Raw genomic sequence first — 22187 nt, 5'->3', positions numbered from 1 at the left:
CTGGTTAATCCCTCATGTCCTTCTCCTCCTCCTCCTCCTTCTCTTCTTCCTTCTCCTCTTCTTCCTCCTCCTCCTACTGCTTCTCCTCTTCCTCTTACTTATATTCTTCCTCTTTTCTCTAAACTTTCTCTCTCTCCCTTTCTCTCTCTCCCTCTCCTTCCCTCCTCTCTATTTCTCTCTGTCTCCCCCTCCCCTTTTGATATATAGTTTGTGTAAGTATTACCATCATCCCCACTTTACAGATGAAGAAACTGAAGCTTAGTGGGATTAAGTAACCTGCCCAATATCATTTGTGAGACATAGCTGGGATGTGATCCTAGATCTTCTGCTCTAAGGCATTGTAACACTCCTTCCTTTCTATTATGCTGCTCTTATCTGAGCTCTAGTTGACCATGCTTATTATGTACAACATCTATTGTAGCAGATTAGTGTGCTGAAGCTAGTAAGAAAGATCTGGCTTCAAATTCAACCTCAGACATTTATTAGTTGTGCTATCCTGGGTATGTCCCTTAGCCCTCTGAACCTCAGTTTTCTCATTAATTAAAAAAAGTTAATGTTAATAATACATATAGTACTTATGGAATTGTCATGAGGATCAGATGAAATGACAACGATAAGAACAATAACAGTAATGATGATAATGGTAACTCACATTTATATAGTATATTGCAAAACTCTCATTCATCTCATTTAAACAGGGCAGATGCTCTTATTTTCATTTTGTAGATAAAGAAATGGGGAAGGTGAAGTTAAGTTACAGTTTCACAGACATCAAAGTATAAGATAATATTAGATTTTAAAATCTGTTATTTAGAAATAGAAAAAGAACACTTTTTTTTCCTACTCTGCTTTGTGTGTTGACTTTCCTTTTCTTAAAGTTTTGTAACAAGACAATTTTAGAATAAAAAAACAAACAAACATTAGATAAAGCATCAAAAGAATGTATTCTCCTTCTACCCTGGTTGCTAATCAATTATGATTTTGAGGAAGTTATTTTTGTTTTTTTTCAGTTTTCTCATTTGTAAAGTAGAAGGAAGGAATTAAGTGATTTCTTGGGTTCTTTCTGACTTGGACCTCCTTCATTCCAAAGTTTCTTCCATACCCAACATTCTATGTTCTGAGGCCTCTTCTGGTTTATAGTTTCTCTATTGTGAAGTTCCAGTTCTGACGACCCATATAATCAATATGATATTCCAAGACAACTTTGCTCTGAACTTTCCCAGAATGCTCCAAGTATGTGAAGTCACAAACAACATGGTTATCATTAGCATGTTATTAATATGTAAAGCATTAGTATTAAGATAACTTCCCTGAAGGCTTTGACAATGGAAGGATCAGAAATTAAGAGCTAGAAGAGCATATCAAAAATCCACTTTGTCCAATACCTTCATTTTATAAATTGTAAAACTTTGGTCCAGGACATTGGAATGACACCATTAGATTTGGTGTCAGTACGATCTGAGTTCAAATTCAGCCTCAAACACTTCCTAACTGTGTGACCCTAGGCAAGTCATTTAACTCTTTTTGCCTCAGTTTCCTCTTCTGAAAGATAGGAATAATAGCAACTCTCTTGTAGAATTGTTGTGAGGACCAAATAAGAGCCTTAAGGCTTCCTACTGTTGTCATTCAGTGATTTCCAACACTTTATGATCCTATGTAAGGTTTTTTGGCAAAGAAAGGTACTGGGGTAGTTTGCCATTTCTCTAGTCTCTCATTTTTTTTACAGATAAGGAAACTGAGGCAAAGAGAGTTAAGTGGTTTGGAAATTATCCAGTTCAAATGAGGTTTGGGGAGATAGTTTGACTAAAATCACAAAAGGATGAATTGCAGAGCTAGGGTTTGAAATCAGGTCTTTGAGAGGCTGTTGACTGCCTCTCTCTTTGGTTGGGCAATATGAAACCTGATTCCTTTCCATCTCTAACATTCTATAATTCTGGGATGTTTTTGTAGGTTAAGTATTCCTTTGTATGTGACATTAAAACTCACACAGCTAATCACTTTCAGGAACATGAGGTAGTAGACAAGATCACATGATGAAGGGAAATTTCAGGCATATTCCTAACCCTCCTGATATCATCTCTGTTATGTTTTCCCATCAAATGTCCATAGTTGAGGCTATGAGACCACAGAATCAGAGATTTAGAGCTGAAGGAATGTTATTGACTATGGAGTCCAGCTCCCTCTTACAGATGAGGTAACAACCTGAGAATGGCGGAATGACTTGCTCAGGCTTACAAAGCTACAAAGTGTCTGAGGAAAGGTTAGAACTTGGGTCTTCCTGATTCCAAGCTTGACTTCTACATGTCCCTCTTCTCAGATTGCCAGGATGCTCCATGAAGATTGGGTGGTGATGGAGGAGAATATAACTGACAAGATCACCCACTTAACTAGTTATGTGACCCTGGGCACTTACTCCTGTTTTTTCTTTAGTTTTTATTTGTTTTCAACATGAAGTTTTCAACTTCAGTTTTTTTCATCATAAAATGAACTGGGGAAGGAAATGACAAACCAATTCCAATATCTTTGCTAAGAAAACCTCATTTGGGGTCACAAAGAGTTGGATACAACTGAATGACAATAAAATATTGATAACTAGTTCATGTTAGGTCTGGAAGCAATATTAAAGGCTGTCTAGAGCAACCCCCACATTTTATAGAGGATGAAAGAAAGATCCAGAAGAGGATGATAGGAGACATTAGCTAGCCTCTTGTTTCTGACGTGGATCCTTCTGTAGGAACAGTGAAGGGAACTAACCATTCATACTCATTTGTGACAATAGCTATAAAAGGAAGGGATGGGATTTTGAATGAAGAACTGAATCCGTGTGGCTGAGAATATAATGTGGCTGAGAATATAATTCTTCCCTGATGAGATGGAAACAATTTTGCTATTTCCATTCTTCCCCATCATCCCAACCACATCACCAACACCTCACTGTGAGAATATGAAAAATAATAATAATGTGGGTTACCCATAAAACCAAGTAATATGAAGTATGATTAGAGAAATGTGATTGATTTTTTAATAAACAGACCAGAAGTTCCTCATTGAAATGAGTTGCATTCCCCTGAGAAGCTCCAGGCTCCTTGTGGGACTGTTTTTTAGAACTTTCAGTACATTCCCCTAAATCTCCTTTATGGTGATGAATCATTATCTGTTGAGGGTGGGCTTGGGTGGTGGAGCTATTACTGGTCAATGTGAGGCACAAAGAAGGTGGGAGGAAGTGGAAGAGGATTTATTTATTAAAACAAGAAGTAATCACAGGTTATTGGGGTCCACGTTTTATGAAACAATGGAGTTAGGGAAGTTGTGATTTTTTGGGGGGGTAAGAATCATCTCTAATGAAAGTGATGTTCTTTAGTAGCTCGTAAATTGGAAATAACATTTGTTGCTAAAGATGGGGTATATACTTTGGGGAACAATTCTCATGCCATTTGAATAAATGTTTCCCAAAGTCTACTTGGACGAATAAGGTACCCTGAGAGTATATACTCTAGAAACCTCTTAGTCTCTGTTTCTATTTGTCTTTGTCTTTATCTTTGTCTCCGTCTTTCTCTCTTTCATTCTCTGACTTTCTATCTTTGTCTCTTCTTCCTTTTTCCTACTTCCCTCAGAACTGAACTCAGAGATGAATAGGGTTCAATCCCATTTGAGAATCATGAAATTTTTTCAGTAGCCTTAACTGCTACTCCTGTAAGAATCCATCTCTTAACACCATGATGCTTCTAGGGAGACTATATTTCTGCAAATCATTAAACAATATAATTTTGGGAGAATCAAACTCACAAGGTGACCCAGATGATGCATATGTGAGCATGCTTTAGCCTCTTAAAAGTGATGATTTGCTTCATTATAAAAGATACTAAAGACCAGGAGAAGAGGTGGGCTGTTCATGTGGTGAAGATGAGAGAGAATAGATGGCTAGCCTAACCATGTCTTTGGTACTCTCCAGATATTAAAAGAACAAGAGGGAGAGTTTTAATTAGTTTTTTGGATCTTCTGTGGGAGACTGCCAGATGCAAGCCTCTGGGGATGCTGATCTGAATTGTGTGGGTTTACAGCTCCCTGAAGCAGTGATTATTTCCCCAGAGTCAGAAAACCTGGTTTCAGATTTTACTTCTGGCACTTATTCCTTGTGTAATTTTAGTCAAGTCATTCTTCTTTTCTCAGCCTCAGATTTCTGATCTGTAAAATGGGACAGTTGGATTGAATAGTCTCTGAGGTCCCTTCCAACTCTGCAATTCATAATCCTATCATACACAAATAGATAGCTAGTTTGCATAGTAGATAGAGTTCCCAGTCTGGAGTCAGGAAAACTTCTTTTCCTGAGTTCAAATCCAATGGCAGATACTTATTAGCTGCGTGACCCTGAGCAAGGCATTTAATCTTATTTGCTTTAGTTTCTTCATCTATCAAAGGAGCTGGAGAAGGAAATGGCAAAACGCTCCAGTATCTTTGCCAAGATAACCCCAAATGGAATTACAAGGACTCAGACACGACTGAAAATGACTAAACAAATCATACACAAAAGAACAACTGGGACAATTTCTCTTTCTAGTAATTTGTGGACTGGTCTTGAGTGGAAGCTGATCCTCGTCCTTTGTATTATAAATTTTTGTTTGAAAAGAAATGTGTATACTAGTAAGCAGGTGTCAATATGTGTGTGTTCATGTGCATATATTAGTAAGTTTTGAGTGTACACACATAAATGGACTGTATATTTCAGGCTTGGATCCTCAGGAAATTTGATCCGTATTTCCTCATCAGCTTTCAAGTAAGGTCACTCCAAAAATGATTAACAGTGAGAAAATGCAGGTGTGGATCCTTAGAAGTATGGAGGTGCTTCTTGGCTGGAACTCCATTTAGGAAGGTTGGGAGTGATCATGAATTAATGTACTTCACAGAAGTAGCACTGAGGGTGCCGGTTCACAATGTCAGTCCCCAAGAAATGACTCCTTCAACATCACAGAGGCTGGATTAAGATGCTCCGGCAAAGGCAGATATCCAATTAGCAGAGAAACAAGCCCTATGTTGTGAGCTCCCCATCTAGGAAAAGAGAGCAGTATTTTGAGCTTCTCAGAGGCAGAGCATTGGAGAGAGCAGGTCCATGTCAACAGAAGGGCATGGACAAGAACTAGATGTAATGAAAAGGGATAGAGGTAATGTATTATTATCTACATCAACAGTGGTTATATGCACATGGAACATGGATCATGGAACCATCACAAACTATATTTTTATCTTGTATCTACGAAAGAAGACTATGGAACAAGGAGCCGGGAAAGCTGTCTAACTATTAATAGACCTAAGTGACCTTGGTTTTTCTTCTCATGTTATCTTTCTCACATTACCCTTCTCACATTACTCTTCTAAACCTCAGTTTCCTCATCTGTAAAATGACCAAACTGAATGACACGATTTTAGAAATCCTTTTCACCATGATGAGTCTATGGAAAATGCTGCTCCTCTATTTGAGTTCTTTCTGTTTTTTTTTTTTTTTTTTCATGAAGAAACTGATGTATCTTTGATTTTTTTTGGTATGCAGATTAAAAATAAAAGAACATAAAAACATACTCAAAATCTTTTCTCTGGAATAGTATCTAAGTGGGGAGAGCAGTGGATCATTATGGCTTCCACAGGTGAAAGACCAATCTGACCTGACAAATAGATGTGGTTTTTGGTGAGTGGGTTGTGGTGACCTGTGAGATGAAATGAAATTTGATGGGCTTGGCTCAGTTCCCTTTCCAGCATGCTCCACATCTCTAAACACAGCCCTGTTGCTGGCCTTCTTGAGTCAGGATGTGAGGAGGGACTCTAGGAGGTGCTATATATGAATGCCTTTGTGAGGGGACCCCCACTGAGCCAGACACCTTCAGTTGGAGAAGATGGGAAGTTCATCTGGAGACAGTTTGATTCCTGAGATGTAAAAATCACAGGAGTTTATCATTACAGAGCCAGAAGAAACGGGATTGACTTCTATGATCCAGTTAGTGTCAGAGCAGGGATTAACATTCTTTATAAAATGAGTTGAGCTTTGCAAAGGACTTTAAGTTACCTTGATTCTTAAAAACATCTTGTAATTATGTACCTTTTTTCCCTTGAGGCAACTGGGGTTAAATGACTTACCCAGGGTCACACAGCTAGGAAGTATTAAGTGTCTATGGTCAGATTTGAACTCAGGTCCTCCTGATTTCAAGACTAGCACTTTCTCCACCATGCCATCTAGCTGCCCCATTATGTGCTATTTTTATCCCCAGTTTATAGCTTAGGGAAACTGGGATTGGGTGACCAAGCCAAGGTCACACAGTAAGCGAAGATGGGAATCAACACTTTGCTGATTCCAAGTTCAGCATTCTATCCTCTATGTCACCTAACTGCCTGGGCAGCTACTTATTGATTAGCTGAATGTTGTATATGCTAGAATGGTGTACTAGGAGCTGCAGGAGATTTAAAATACAGATTCTATAGTTGACATTCTACTTCATTTCATTCTATTTAATGAGATTAAGTCAAATTTAATTTAACTTTTAAAAATTATTAAATACCACCTTTGTTTAAAGTCCAGCTTCTTAAACTATGGGTTACAACCCCATATGGGGTCTCATAACTGAATGTGGGAATTGCGAAATTATGATTTATTGGCAGTAAATGTTGGATTTGCATACCTATTTTATATACCTATATACCTGTTGTCACAGAAAAATTTCTTGGGCAGAAATGGGCAAGTGGGAAAAGTTTAAGAAGTCTTGATCTAAAGCACTGTGTTGTATGAGAGGAGCAAAATTTGTTTAAGATATAGTTGTTATCCTGATGGAGCTAACAATCTAGTGTGTGTGTGTATGGAATCTCTGTTTTTAGAACCAACAATATTACAACTTGCATCAGACAGAGACCTGTAGAATATAAGAATGAAAAAACATACAAATGGAAGGGACTATTTTCTATATCATTTGAGAAAGATTAATATATATTTTATCTCTACTATACAAATGAGATCACTAAGATCCAGAGAAATGGAGGTCATGGTCAAGGATAATAAGTGGTAGATGGATTGAACTGCAGTTCTCTTTACAAAGACTTGGAGTAGGGGGAAAGTTTCACATACTAATTCCTGTTGGTTTATCAGAATGATGAAATTTTCTATCTTTTTGATCTCTATAGCACCTATTCCCAAGATTGGATAAAATAGTTAGGAGACTGAGTAGACTCACATTTCCATTCCAGCATCAAACCACTTAACCTCTCTCAGTCTCAAGTTTTTACAACTCTAAAATGGGTATAATAACAGTACTTACCCTACAGGATTATTATGAAGATTAAAGTGCTTAGCTCAGTGCCTGAACAAAGTAGGTGCTTAATGAATTTTTTTCCTTTCTATTCTTGGTCTCTATCTCTCTTAGGCTGATGTGGTACCTTTATTCCACTGGATATGTGATAAAGAGTTATCATTTAGACTTTGTCAGAGAAAGCTTTATAGTCTTCACAGCTCTACTTTAGTAGATAGAAAAACAGGACACCCCACAAATGAGAAAGCTAAGTAATCCATAGTGGTGATTTTAATGCAATACTCATCAAAGATATACAGAATCTAGCAAATACAGAATCCAACTGAATATTCAATCCCTGAAATCCAGCAGAGAGTACTGTGATGACTTCCTAAGTGGTTATTGGTAACTTGCTAGAATTGGAGATATGTGCATGTTTTCTCTATGTGTGTGCTCATCACAAGTATTCTTTGGTCATATAAACTCTTGTGTTAAGCATGTGCAACAACCATGTGTTCCCTACTTGTGGGTCCTCCATGCATGTTCCAGTTCATAATGTTCTCTGCATGTGTGCCCTCCCCCAAATTGCTACTGACCATAGATAACATAGATTACACGGCATGTACATTGAGGAATCTTTTTGTCACTTTATTTGTTATGCTGTCACTAAATGTCTGGTTTAGATCTTGACTTTTGTTTGGTAAAAGTTAACCCATTAGTTGAAACTCGAAAACTATTGTCCCACTTCTCATTTCTATGAGAAAATATAGTAGTAGTTGAATGGCTGGAGAGAGAAAAACTTTAACTGAACGAGGACAAGGAATTTGTGAATTGGATTTGGAAGGACTAGAACTTGTGAAGGAGAAATATTGTATTTGGGAAAGAGAGATTTGTGAGAGATAGAGGAAAATTTGAAGGAGAATCATTTTTAGATCTAGATTCTATCTGTGACTTCTGTTAAAGAAGACTTCAGAAGAAGGACCAGGATTAAAGAGTAAGGATGTGAAGGGAAGGATTCAAGGAGATGAAAAAGGGAAATTTTTTTAGAAAGGCAAGGTTGCTAAGAAAAGATAAACAAAATAAATCGGTAAATGGGATGAATTAATGAAATTAATAACAATAGCTAATATTGATACAATTCTTTAAGGTTTCCAAAGTGTCTCCAGTATTAATGCATGGTCTACAAATTTCAATGTTATCTCCTGTGTTTACTGACTAGTTTGTAATTTTACCTGAAGTAGATCATCCATTTCTGTTTTCTGTTCTTGACATGTAAATCTTATCTTTTTTTGCTCTAGGTACATTTTTATTATATCCTTTCTCATGTAATTAAGACTCATACAAAGTAGCAGAAACTAATGCTTTTGGTCCACTGTTTTTCATGTGCCATGGGTCTATGCTAATCATATAACAAATAATAATAAACCAGCTAATAAATATCTGTTTATATTGATAAATATGATTGGCAGCAGTATCTATCAATGACTCTTTAAACAACTTTTATGTTACTGTCACCCAAGCTTCTACCTCCTGGTTTCCTTGGTGTTTTTTAAGATTCAACTCAAATCCCACCTTTTGCAAGAAGCGTTTCCTGATCAATCACCTCCCACCCCAACTTTGAATATCTTTCCTATTAGATTATCTGCAAATTACATTGTCTACATTTTGTATGAACACAGGTGTTGTTCATTAGATTGTAAGCTCCTCGAGGGCAGGGACTGCCTTCCTTTTTTATATTTATATTCTCAGAGCACAGCACAGTGCCTGGAACATAAAAAGCACTTAAATGTTTGTTGACTGATTATTTTCATGTTGTACCTTCCATATAATATGCACTCTTTGAGCCAATAGACTGTGTTTTTCCCCCCTCCTTCCCTTCCTTCTTTCCTTCCTTCCTTCCTTCCTTCTTTCCTTCCTTCCTTCCTTCCTTCCTTCCTTCCTTCCTTCCTTCCTTCCTTCCTTCCTTCCTTCCTTCCTTCCTTCTTTCCTTCTTTCTTTCCTTCCTTACTTCTTTTCCACCACCACCACCATCACTGCCATCAGCATTATCACTACTACCACTACCACTACCATTACTATTATTATCACTACTACTACTACAAGCATTACTATTATTATCACAATTTTTACTCTACCACCACCATCATCACCGTCATTACTACTTTTAGCACTCATTACTACTATTATCACTTCCACCACCATGACTCCTCCTACTTAGCCTTTCCCCATCTTCCCATTCTACTGCCAAATTTGGGTGGCAGACTGTTTTGCAGTCTGAGTTCCTAGAAGTGCTGCTGTTCTTTCCCCTTGGTAGAATGTGCTGTGCTGCAGACATTGAAGAACTCCTATAGTTGCCCTTGAGAACATTAGTTTCCTGGGCCAGGACCAGGTACACTTCTCACTTCAAGGTTTTCTCTGACTTCTACACTTAACATCTTCTTATAGATTGACCTCTTCATTGCCTTCTTGCTCCCTAGATCTTCCTTTCCTCCATTTATTTCTTAGAATAGTGTAAGGGCTCAGAAGTCCTTTAAGTTTCTCTGTCCTGAGACAAAGTCCAGGTCACCCTATCTTAGTTACATATGTATTCTCCACTCTCTCATGTGATCAAACAAGTGTGAAAATAAGCAGTATATAATCCCATCCAATTCTTAGTCTCCCATCTAATTTCTGTTCCTTCCTCCAACTATAAAACTGACCCCCCTGATCTAATTACAGTCTATCCAAAAGCCCAAGAAGTCAGAATGGATTAGAAGTAGGAGCTGGAGTTATGTTGAGGACACTTCTCTTACTGTTAAATTTTCTTCATTTGTTCAGACAATGATGATAGAGACTTGGTCTCTGCTCTTTTGGTGTAGTATAGGAAACATTGGACTTTGAAAAAGACTAATTTTCACAACACTTGGTTCCTATGTGGCTTTGGACAAATTCTAGGAAAATCTATTTCTGGGACTCCGTTTTCTCCTTTGTAAAAGAGGGGGTTAGAAGATTTCTCTCAGCACTAAATAGATCTCAGTATCTTTGTCATCTATAGTTCCCACAACTTTAAAAGGGATTTCTAAAAACACAGTCATTAGAAGCAAGTTGTAATTCAACTAAAGGTAGTAACAGTCCCCGGGTGGGAGTAGTGAGGAATTTTACCTGTGTAAATAAACAACTCAGCTTAGGTTAGGGCTCCAAGCCACAAACTGTAAAGCTAAACTATGCAAAGCACACACCTCCACCCCGTTAAAAATACCTTCGGAGAGGTCAGCCTCTTCTTCCTTTGTTGGGGAGAGCGAGAACTATCTTTGTAAATGGTCTCACACCAGCTGTAGCTGCCGAGTTAGGATTTGCATAGGCTTTCCCCAAGGGTTCTAAGTGGTGTTCCAGCCGGTGATTACCTGGTGGATAGGTACTGTCCCCTGGTGGTTGGTCATGGGGGGAAAGAACTCGAAGGCTAAGAGGTTGGACCCTCTGGGTTCTAGTTGGGATCTGCCACTCACTTCCTTTGTGAGTAAGTATGTGTGTGTGAAATAGGATCAATAGGATCATAGATTTGGAGCTGGGAGGAGATTAAGAAAGCATGAATCTAGTCGCTTATTTTACACATAAGGAAACTGAGGCCCAGGTACTTTAATACACACACATTCTAAGAGGTAGGACTCGAATGATTTCTTCTGTTAAGTGTTGCCATTCAGCCATATCTACCTTTTCACAATTGCACTGGGGGTTTTCTTGACAAAGACATTGGAGTCGCTTTGCAATCTTTCTCCAGCACATTTTACAGATGATGAAACAGAGGCAAAAAGGGCAAAGTGACTTGCTTAGGGTCACATAGCTAGTAAGTCATTTCTACTCTCTGTGATAGACAGAAGATTACTATAGTGTAAAGAATAGTGACTTAAGAGTCAGGAAAACTGAGGCTGTATGTTTAATAACCAAAGCATTGCATTCTGAGCCTCAGTCACTGAGTCTTTAAACTGGGGGTAATAATATTTGCTGCTTTCTGCATAGGGCTGTTGTGAAGAAACACTTTGAAGTTATAATTACAGCTCACATTCTGTCCAGGAAAAGTCATTTTCCTTCCTGTGTAATGGTAGTTTTGTGTAATATTTTACTCCAAAAGATAGAATTGTACAATAAAAAAGTCCTGAAATATTCAGCAGAAATGGTTCTGATTTGGACTCTGTCACTAACTTGCCATATGACCCTAAGCAAGTCATTTCTCATATCTTTCACCAGTAGTAAACATAAGATCAGCATAAAAGGTCACAACTTGAAATATATTCCCTGGGTAATCTCTAGGGGAATACCTACTTCAAAGGTTCCCTGATCTCAACAGCAAAGGCAGGTTCCCTGATCTCAACAGCAAAGGCAAGTTCTTCGCCAATTTTGGCCATCTAAACTTTCGCATCTCATGTAGCCCTGACTTATGCCCTTCCAGAAATCTTCCATTGAGGAAGGTGAATGCAGTATTTACTCAAAAGGATCAGGGCATCAATGTGGTCATTTCCTTGGATAATGTAGAAATGATCCATGTTGGGAATTCTTATATGTCTCTACCCTTCCCTTTTAACTGAGTAATGGGAAAATGAAGTATATCTGCTTCAGAGATATGTATGGTGATGTGTTAAGGGCTGGCAAGTAGGAGAAATGGTAGAAAATGGAGAGGAGGAAAGACCAATAAGACTATATTGATGGTAATAGAGAGAGTGAAAAATATTGCCTTATTTTCTTCTCTGGAGAGATGATTGACTGATCAGAGTCCCAGAGAGATTTGTCCTGGCCTGACTTGAGACCCTTGTAAAGATGGGATTGAAATGAATTCAGCCCTGGTAAGTTCATCACGTGAGAGGATATTTCATTAGGGTTTACTAAATGTGAACAAAGGCAGGACACTTCTCAAGGTACAATGTGAAGTTTGGGTAGATTGTCTGAGAGATCTGCTCATGCCTTGTGAAGTGTGTATTGAGCTATTTGGAATCAAATTGTTGAATGAGCTGCTTGCTGAAAGAGAGTGAGAGAGCGAGAGAGCGAGAGAGAGAGAGCGAGAGCGAGAGCGAGAGCGAGAGAGAGAGAGAGAGAGAGAGAGAGAGAGAGAGAGAAAGAAAGAGAGAGAAGTTCTCCCTGAGAAGGAGACATTTAGAAGTGGGGAAGGAGGGAATACTTCATTCTGAGCCTTGTTCATCTTTCCTCTCCAGTCTTGGGCAGGGGAAGATCTTGTGAACCATGAAGATCTTAGAGGATTTTGGGCTACCCATCTTCTCATCAGTATCCTGGATCCCTGCTGTATCCTTGGAACAGCTGATGGCAGTGTCTGCACCTGGAACTCTACACTGTGCAAAAAGCTACACTGTGCTGAAGGAGAGCATCTTAATACCCCACAAAGAAGAGAATAGGCTTCTGGAAACCAGGAGCTGGAAGCAATTCCTTTCCCACATATGTTGTCCAAGCATGAACCCACTTTCTCTTGGATTTTATGTACTGGTGGGTGTACTGATGGGGAGAGACAGATAGAGACAGAGACAGACACAGAGAAATAGAGAGAGAGACATAGAGAGAAAATCAGAGACAGAGACAGAGATACACAGAGATGGGGGACAGAGATAGAAAAAGAGCCAGACAGTCAGACAATTTCTTACATCCATCCTTAAATGGCAAGAAAGTGAAGCTAGTAAAGGTAGAGGGAATCATATAAATGACCCTTGGGATTTTCAAATATCTTTCAGACTTATGGTTGCTCATTCAAAGAATTCTGTTTTTCTTTTTTTTTTCTTTTAATAAAACTTTTTCTCTCCAATAATATTATGACCTATATATTTCTAAGTAGGTGGTTGGTTTTAGCAAGGGAGTGGGGGAAGGGCAGTAGGCATCTATTCTCTCTGGTTTCCTGGGTGGAGGTTATGAGCCAAGGGAGTGAGAAATCCCCCAGAGTGAATATAGGCCCTTTGTGCTACCCTATTTTATGATACAAAGGTTATAACATGGTTGGGTTTTATTCATGAGCTTGCTGGAAAAGAATCTGTTTTTATTTATAAGACTTGATGCGACATAATCAAAGCCTTCCTCTTCTATGACCATACCATAACCCTGCTCCAAAACATTTTAGTTATTTTGGGAAGACTTAGATGACCACTAGGGAAAAGTAACAGACAATGCTTAAAGAAAATAACTTTTATTGGGGGTACATTTTCATCATGAAATAGATGATGACTAGACATTTGTTTCTAAGGAAAAAACAATGAGCTCTCTGGAAGGGGCAGATATATTAGCTCCAGACTAAAGAGTGATGCTCTTCAAGTCTGGGAGGAGGTCAAAAGGAAGAAATGATCCATGTGAACTCTGATACCCAGATTATGCCAGAATCTTGGTCACCATTTCAATTCTTCAATATGGGGCACATATAATAGAGTTGAGTAAAGGTCTATAAGAGGGCCAGGAGTGATAAAAGAAGGGACGGATTTGCTTAGGCACATCTGATTGGCTTCTCACCTCTGGTGTCATAGGCAAGTAGGTAGTGATTAGCTAGGAAGCGACAGATGCTTTTGGTTTTGAACACTCCAAGGAAAGAAGAATTCAAATATGGGAGGTAGGATAATCCAATAATCCAGAAAAAAGATAGAGTGTGGCCCTAGGCAGCAGGGAGAAAGGTCATCAGAATAGCTTGTCACCAGAAATGGGGGAAAAAATCAACCACTTTTTTTTTTCTTTTCCTCTCATCATAGGTTTTTCTTGGGCCACATTTTTACACTAAACTAATTTTAAACTAAACCATGTGGATGTTTTCATTTTTGAATAGAAATCAATGGTGTGTGTCAGACATACATTGAATCAATAGGAAGTTCTGCTTTTGACTGACAGTGGTATTATATTCTAGGGCTGTCTGCAAACATCTGGATGAAGTAATGGGTTCAGTTCATTATCTGGCTATTTCCAGTTTTTCTGGGGTCAAGTAGGACCACAACCATTTTTGTGGTTAGGGAAAGCTGACAAATGACATAATTTTTAGCACATCCCCTGAATTATAGATCACTGCACTGGCAAAACTAGAAAAATAAAAGATCATCTAGTTGATGGAGATCATTCTAAAGAGAAGGAAACTCTACAGTAGAAGAGACTTGCATAACTTGTGAGTTAGCGGTGATGGAATTATTCAAGTAAAGCAACTAAAGTACAGAATTTAGCTACTATTCTCCAAAGGAAACTGATTTCAGCTTTTGTGTGACTCTGGAGGAGGGCTGTGTTGAGTACTTGCCTCTTCCCTAACTATTTCCAAAGAGAGCACTACTGAGCTAAAATTATATCTATCACTCCTCAAATATTGGTGATTTAAGAGTCTGCTACTTGTAGAGGGGGGAAGGATCAATTGAGTTTTGCAGTTGTAGATTTCATATTTGCTGCAAAACTCACAAAATATAATAATAGTAAGCTACTGGGACTTAAACATTCAACTGTGCATAATTCATCTCAGAAGTATTTGTCTGTATAAGGAAGGAATCATATCAAAAAACCAGACTGTACAGAATAATATATTTAAAAAACCAAACCAAACCCAGACTGTATCATACCATTACAATCTAAAAGAAAAAAAATGAACACTAGGGTATGAAAAAGTCCTGGCTGGAGAATTTCTTTAGGGGGTCTCTCCAAATATAAAGAGGTAAGTGTTATTCCTAGATGAGGTATCTTAGCCTGAGAAAGAGATTAGGTAACTTGCTCAAGGTCAAATAGCCAGTAATTTTATATTGTAGGCATTAAATAAATGCTTGTTGAGTTGATCTGAGTTGAATCCAATGGTATTTCCTCTTGAGTGATGGGGACATTTTGGAGAGATGCGATGATATAGTGGAAGGTTAGGAGACTAGGATTCACTTTTGATATCTGATACTTACTGTGTAATCTTGGACAAGTTAATAAATCTCTCTGTGCTTAAAGGTCTTATATAATAAAATGGATGTTGGATTTGATGGTTTGCAAGGTCCCTTCTTTCTCCAGATCTATCATTTTATAATTTTTCTTTAGAGACTCCGTTTTCCAATTACTAAAACAAATATGTTGGACTAGAAAATCTTTCATGACCTTTCAGTTCTGCTATGTTATGATCTATGAGATAAGCTATGAAAATAGCTTTGCACACTATATCACAATGTGTAGAAACTAAGGACTATGGGAATCAAGAAGAATACCTATAATATGATAAAAATAAAAAAAAACATGAACAATTATATCAAATTCTTAAAATGATTTATATGTATATTGTGGGGGCACAAGCAGAGATGGCTACTTGACAACAATGGATGCTCCCATTTCTACCTTGGTTTTGCCAAAGGTCCCAGGTTGTCTTGTGCAGGGGTGTGGTTGATGCAGACTCAGATTGTATTTACAGGATGCCTGTTGAGAAGCTAGATGGGGGTTTCACATGGGGATGAGCTGCAGGAGAACTTACAATGCAGGGGAGGAGGAGGAGAAGAAAGAAAGAAAGAAAGAAAGAAAGAAAGAAAAGAAAGAAAGAAAGAAAAGAAAGAAAGAAAGAAAGAAAGAAAGAAAGAAAAGAAAGAAAGAAGAAAGAAAGAAAGAAAGAAAGAAAGAAAGAAAAGAAAGAAAGAAAGAAGGAAGGAAGAAAGGAAGGAAGAAAAAAAGAAAGAAAGGAAGGAAGGAAGGAAGGAAGGAAGAAAGAAAGAAAAAATGGAGGAAGGAAGGAAGAAAGAAGGAAGGAAGGAAGGAAAAAAGAAAGAAAGAGGAAGGAAGGAAGGAAGGAAGGAAGAAAGAAAGAAAGAAAGAAAGAAAGAAAGAAAAGAAAGAAAGAAAGAAAGAAAGAAAGAAAGAAAAGAAAGAAAGAAGGAAGGAAGGAAGGAAGAAAAAAAGAAAGAAAGGAAGGAAGGAAGGAAGAAAGGAAGGAAGGAAGAAAGAAAGAAAAAAGGGAGGAAGGAAGGAAGGAAGGAAGGAAGAAAGAAAGAAAAGAAAGAAAAGAAAGAAGGAAAGAGAAGGAAGGAAGAAAGGAAGGAAAAAAGGAAGGAAAAAAAAAGAAAAAAGAAGGAAGAGAGAAAAAGAGAAAGGCAGAGACAGAGATAGAAAGAGGGAAAGAGAAAGACAAAGAGACACAGAGAGAGACAGAGAGACAAATTTAGTGGATTCAGAGTTTGGCTCTCTCCTCTTGGTTTCTTTCCACTACTGACAGTGATGACTGTAGTAGATATCAAAACCACGGTGCTTCTGGAATACTGAGGCTTAAAGAGGAAAGGCCATTGGAACTTGAAGCTTATTGTGGAGGTAATACTCTCCCAGGCATCTGGACTTCATCAGTCTTCCAGTGGGGAAATTCTTTTTTTTTTTTTTTTTTTTTTTTTTAAATTTTTTTATTTAATAATTACATTATATTGACACTCGTTTCTGTTCCGATTTTTTTCCCCCTCCCTCCCTCCACCCCCTCCCCTAGATGGCAAGCAGTCCTTTATATGTTGGATATGTTGCAGTATATCCTAGATACAATATATGTTTGCAGAACCGAACAGTTCTCTTGTTGCGTAGGGAGAATTGGATTCAGAAGGTATAAATAATCCGGGAAGAAAAACAAAAATGCAGATAGTTTACATTCGTTTCCCAGTGTTCTTTCTTTGGGTGTAGCTGCTTTTGTCCGTCATTTATCAATTGAAACTCAGGTCTCTTTGTCAAAGAAATCCACTTCCATCAAAATATGTCCTCATACAATATCGTTGTCGAAGTGTATAATGATCTCCTGGTTCTGCTCATTTCACTTAGCATCAGTTCATGTAAGTCTCGCCAGTCCTCTCTGTATTCATCCTGCTGGTCATTTCTTACAGAACAATAATATTCCATAACATTCATATACCACAATTTACCCAGCCATTCTCCAATTGATGGGCATCCATTCATTTTCCAGTTTCTAGCCACTACAAACAGGGCTGCTACAAACATTTTGGCACATACAGGTCCCTTTCCCTTCTTTAGTATTTCTTTGGGATATAAGCCCAATAGAAACACTGCTGGATCAAAGGGTATGCACAATTTGATAATTTTTTGGGCATAATTCCAGATTGCTCTCCAGAATGGTTGGATTCGTTCACAACTCCACCAACAATGCATTAGTGTCCCAGTTTTCCCGCATCCCCTCCAACATTCATCATTATTTTTTCCTGTCATCTTAGCCAATCTGACAGGTGTGTAGTGGTATCTCAGAGTTGTCTTAATTTGCATTTCTCTGATCAATAATGATTTGGAACACTCTTTCATATGAGTGGTAATAGTTTCAATCTCATCCTCTGAAAATTGTCTGTTCATATCCTTTGACCATTTATCAATTGGAGAATGGCTTGATTTCTTATAAATTTGAGTCAGTTCTCTATATATTTTGGAAATGAGGCCTTTATCAGAACCTTTAAGTGTGAAAATGTTTTCCCAGTTTGTTGCTTCCCTTCTAATCTTGTTTGCATTAGTTTTATTTGTACAAAAGCTTTTTAATTTGATGTAATCGAAATTTTCTATTCTGTGATCAGTAATGGTCTCTAGTTCATCTTTGGTCACAAATTTCTTTCTCCTCCACAAGTCTGAGAGATAAACTATTCTATGTTCCTCTAATTTATTTATAGTCTCGTTCTTTATGCCTAGGTCATAGACCCATTTTGATCTTATCTTGGTATATGGTGTTAAGTGTGGGTCCATGCCTAATTTCTGGCATACTAATTTCCAATTATCCCAGCAGTTTTTATCAAATAATGAATTCTTTTCCCAGAAGTTAGGGGCTTTGGGTTTGTCAAACACTAGATTGCTATAATTGACTATTCTGTCTTGTGAGCCTAGCCTTTTCCACTGATCCACTAATCTATTTCTTAGCCAATACCAAATGGTTTTGGTGACTGCTGCTTTATAATATAATTTTAGATCAGGTACAGCTAGGCCACCTTCATTTGATTTTTTTTTCATTAATTCCCTTGAGATTCTCGACTTTTTATTGTTCCATATGAATTTTGTTGTTATTTTTTCTAGATCAATAAAATATTTTCTTGGAAGTCTGATTGGTATAGCACTAAATAAATAGATTAGTTTAGGGAGTATTGTCATCTTTATTATGTTCGCTCGGCCGATCCAAGAGCACTTAATATTTTTCCAATTATTTAAGTCTGACTTTATTTGTGTGGAGACTTTTTTATAATTTTGCTCATATAATTCCTGACTTTCCTTTGGTAGATAGATTCCCAAATATTTTATGGTATCAACAGTTATTCTGAATGGAATTTCTCTTTGTATCTCTTGCTGTTGGGTTTTGTTGGTGATGTATAAAAATGCTGAGGATTTATGGGGATTTATTTTGTAGCCAGCTACTTTGCTAAAATTATGAATTATTTCCAATAGCTTTTTGGTAGAATCTCTGGGGTTCTCTAGGTATACCATCATATCATCTGCAAAGAGTGATAGTTTGGTTTCCTCATTGCCTACTCTAATTCCTTTTATATCTTTCTCGACTCTTATTGCCGAGGCTAGTGTTTCTAATACGATATTAAATAATAATGGTGATAGTGGACAACCTTGCTTCACTCCAGATCTTACTGGGAAAGGTTCCAGTTTTTCCCCATTGCATATGATGCTTACTGATGGTTTTAAATATATGCTCCTGACTATTTTAAGGAAAAGTCCATTTATTCCTATGCTCTCAAGTGTTTTTATTAGGAATGGATGTTGGATTTTATCAAATGCTTTTTCTGCATCTATTGAGATGATCATGTGGTTTTTGTTTGTTTGGTTATTGATATAGTCAATTATGCTAATAGTTTTCCTAATATTGAACCAGCCCTGCATTCCTGGTATAAATCCTACTTGGTCATAGTGTATTATCCTGGTGACAATTTTCTGTAATCTTTTTGCTAATATTTTATTTAAGATTTTAGCATCAATATTCATTAGGGAGATTGGTCTATAATTTTCTTTCTCTGTTTTCAGCCTACCTGGTTTAGGTATCAGTACCATATCTGTGTCATAAAAGGAGTTTGGTAGGACTCCTTCAATCCCTATTTTTTCAAATAGTTTATATAACATTGGAGTTAATTGTTCTTTAAATGTTTGGTAGAATTCACATGTAAATCCATCTGGTCCTGGGGATTTTTTCTTAGGGAGTTGATTGATAGTTTGTTCTATTTCTTTTTCTGAGATGGGACTGTTTAGGATATTTACTTCTTCCTCTGTTAGTTTGGGCAAGCTGTATTTTTGGAGGTATTTTTCTATTTCATTTGAGTTGTCGAATTTATTGGCATAAAGTTGGGCAAAGTAACTCCTAATTATTGCTCTAATTTCCTCTTCGTTAGTGGTGAGTTCTCCCTTTTCATTTTTAAGACTAACAATTTGATTTTCCTCTTTCCTTTTTTTAATCAGATTTACTAAGGGTTTGTCTATTTTGTTGGTTTTTTCATAGAACCAACTCTTAGTTTTATTAATCAATTCAATAGTTTTTTTACTTTCAATTTTATTGATCTCACCTTTTACTTTTAGAACTTCAAGTTTAGTGTTTGACTGGGGGTTTTTAATTTGTTCCTTTTCTAGCATTTTTAATTGCAAACCCAATTCATTGACCTTCTCTTTCTCTATTTTATACAAATAGGCCTCTAGAGATATGAAATTTCCCCTTATTACCGCTTTGGCTGCATCCCATACATTTTGGTATGATGTCTCATTATTATCGTTTTCTTGGGTGAAGTTATTAATTATGTCTATGATTTGCTGTTTCACCCAATCATTCTTTAGTATGAGATTATTTAGTTTCCAATTATTTTTTGGTCTACTTCCCCCTGCTTTTTTGTTGAATGTAATTTTCATTGCATCGTGGTCTGAAAAGGATGCATTTACTATTTCTGCCTTACTACATTTGAGTTTGAGGTTTTTATGTCCTAATATATGGTCAATTTTTGTATAGGTTCCATGAACTGCTGAAAAGAAAGTGTATTCCTTTCTGTCTCCATTACATTTTCTCCAGAGATCTATCATATCTAACTTTTCTAGTATTCTATTTACCTCTTTGACTTCTTTCTTATTTATTTTGTGGTTTGATTTATCTAATTCTGAGAGTGCAAGGTTAAGATCTCCCACTATTATAGTTTTACTGTCTATTTCTTCTTGCAGCTCTCTTAGTTTCTCTTTTAAGAATTTAGATGCTACCCCACTTGGTGCATATATGTTTAATATAGATAGTGCTTCATTATCCATGCTACCCTTTAGCAAGATATAGTGTCCTTCTTTATCTCTTTTAATTAGGTCAATTTTTGCTTTAGCTTGATCTGAGATCAGGATGGCTACCCCTGCTTTTTTGACTTCACCTGAAGCATAGTAGATTTTGCTCCAACCTTTTACCTTTAACCTGCATGTATCTCCCCGCTTCAGGTGTGTTTCCTGTAAACAACATATTGTAGGATTCTGGCTTTTAATCCATTCTGCTAACCGCTTCCTCTTTATGGGGGAGTTTACCCCATTCACGTTTATGGTTAGAATGACCAATTCTGTATTACTTGCCATCTTGTTAACCCCGGTTTATGCTTTCCTCCCTTCTTTCCCCTTTCCCCCCCTTCCAAGTATTAAGCTTGTGAGCACCCCTTGCTTCTCACAGCCCTCCCTTTTTAGTGTCCCTCCCCCCGCCTTAGAGTTCCTCCCCCTATCTTACCCCTTTCCCTCCCAGTTCCCGTATTCCCTTCCGCTTAGCTTATTCCTTCCCTTTCCACTTTTCCCTTCTCACTTTTCAATGAGATGGGAGAAGTTTCACCATAGATTGAATATGTCTTAAGATTTTTCACTTAAAGCCAATTCTGAAGGCAGTAAGATACCCACTATATTCATCCCCCTCCATTCTTTCTCTCAGATATAATAGGTTTCCTATGCCTCTTCATGAGCTGTACTACCCCCACTTTACCCTTTTTCTGGTACAATGTCCTTTCCACATCAATTTCTAGAACAAGGTATACATGTATTCTTTATACATCTATATAGTCAAAATATAGTTCCCAAGATTAATCTTTACCTTTTTAGATTTCTCTTGAGTTCTATATTTGTAGATCAAACTTTTTGTTAAGTTCTGGTTTTTTCATCAGAAATAGATGAAATTCGCTTACTTCGTTGAATGTCCATCTTCTTCCCTGGAAAAAGATGCTCATTCTCGCTGGGTAAGTTATTTTTGGTTGCATACCAAGTTCCTTAGCCTTTCGGAATATCATATTCCAGGCCCTTCGATCTTTTAATGTGGATGCTGCCAGATCCTGGGTGATCCTTATTGTGGCTCCTTGATACTTGAATTGGGTTTTTCTAGCCGCTTGCAATATTTTTTCTTTCATCTGAGGGTTCTGGCATTTGGCCACTATATTCCTTGGTGTTTTGATTTTAGGATCCCTTTCAGTGGGTGATCGATGAATCCTTTCAATGTTTATTTTTTCCTCTGTTCCTATGACTTCTGGGCAGTTCTCTTTGATAATTTCCTGGAAGACAGTGTCCAGGATCTTTTTTTCATCATGTTTTTCTGGGAGTCCAATGATTCTCAGATTGTCTCTCCTGGATCTGTTTTCCAGGTCTGTTGTCTTCCCCAGAAGGTATTTCACATTTTTCTCCATTGTTTGATTTTTTTGGATTTGCTTGACTGATTCTTCTTGTCTCCTCGAGTCATTCAATTCCACTTGTTCAATTCTGATTTTCAGTGAAGTATTCTCTTCACTCACTTTTTTAAAATCTTTCTCTAATTGTCCAATTGAGTTCTTTTGTTCTGTGGAATTTTTTTCCATTTCGCCAATTTTGTTTTTTAGAGAGCTGTTTTCTGTTTCCAGTTCACTAATCCTATTTTTCAAGGATTTTACTTCTTTATCCACTCTCTCTTTAACTTTCTCCAGGCTCTTTTGCCAAGCCTCCCTCTCCTTTTCCCAAGCCTCACTCTGCTTTCCCCATTTTTCTTCTAGC

General features: G+C 37.4%; 1 long non-coding RNA gene across 1 annotated transcript in view; it reads left to right on the top strand.

The window, feature by feature from the left end:
• LOC127547824 (uncharacterized) overlaps positions 1 to 13050 on the top strand; it is a 68823-nt gene extending 55773 nt beyond the window's left edge. The window contains exon 3 of the long non-coding RNA XR_007950276.1: positions 12449 to 13050. This is a non-coding gene — a long non-coding RNA (uncharacterized LOC127547824). The remainder of the gene's footprint in view (positions 1 to 12448) is intronic.
• Positions 13051 to 22187: the final 9137 nt, after the last annotated feature.

Source organism: Antechinus flavipes, chromosome 2, assembly GCF_016432865.1.
Source record: "Antechinus flavipes isolate AdamAnt ecotype Samford, QLD, Australia chromosome 2, AdamAnt_v2, whole genome shotgun sequence".
NCBI lineage: Eukaryota > Metazoa > Chordata > Mammalia > Dasyuromorphia > Dasyuridae > Antechinus > Antechinus flavipes.
Note: the sequence above shows the minus strand (reverse complement) of the source record. Positions and strands in the feature narration are given on the sequence as shown.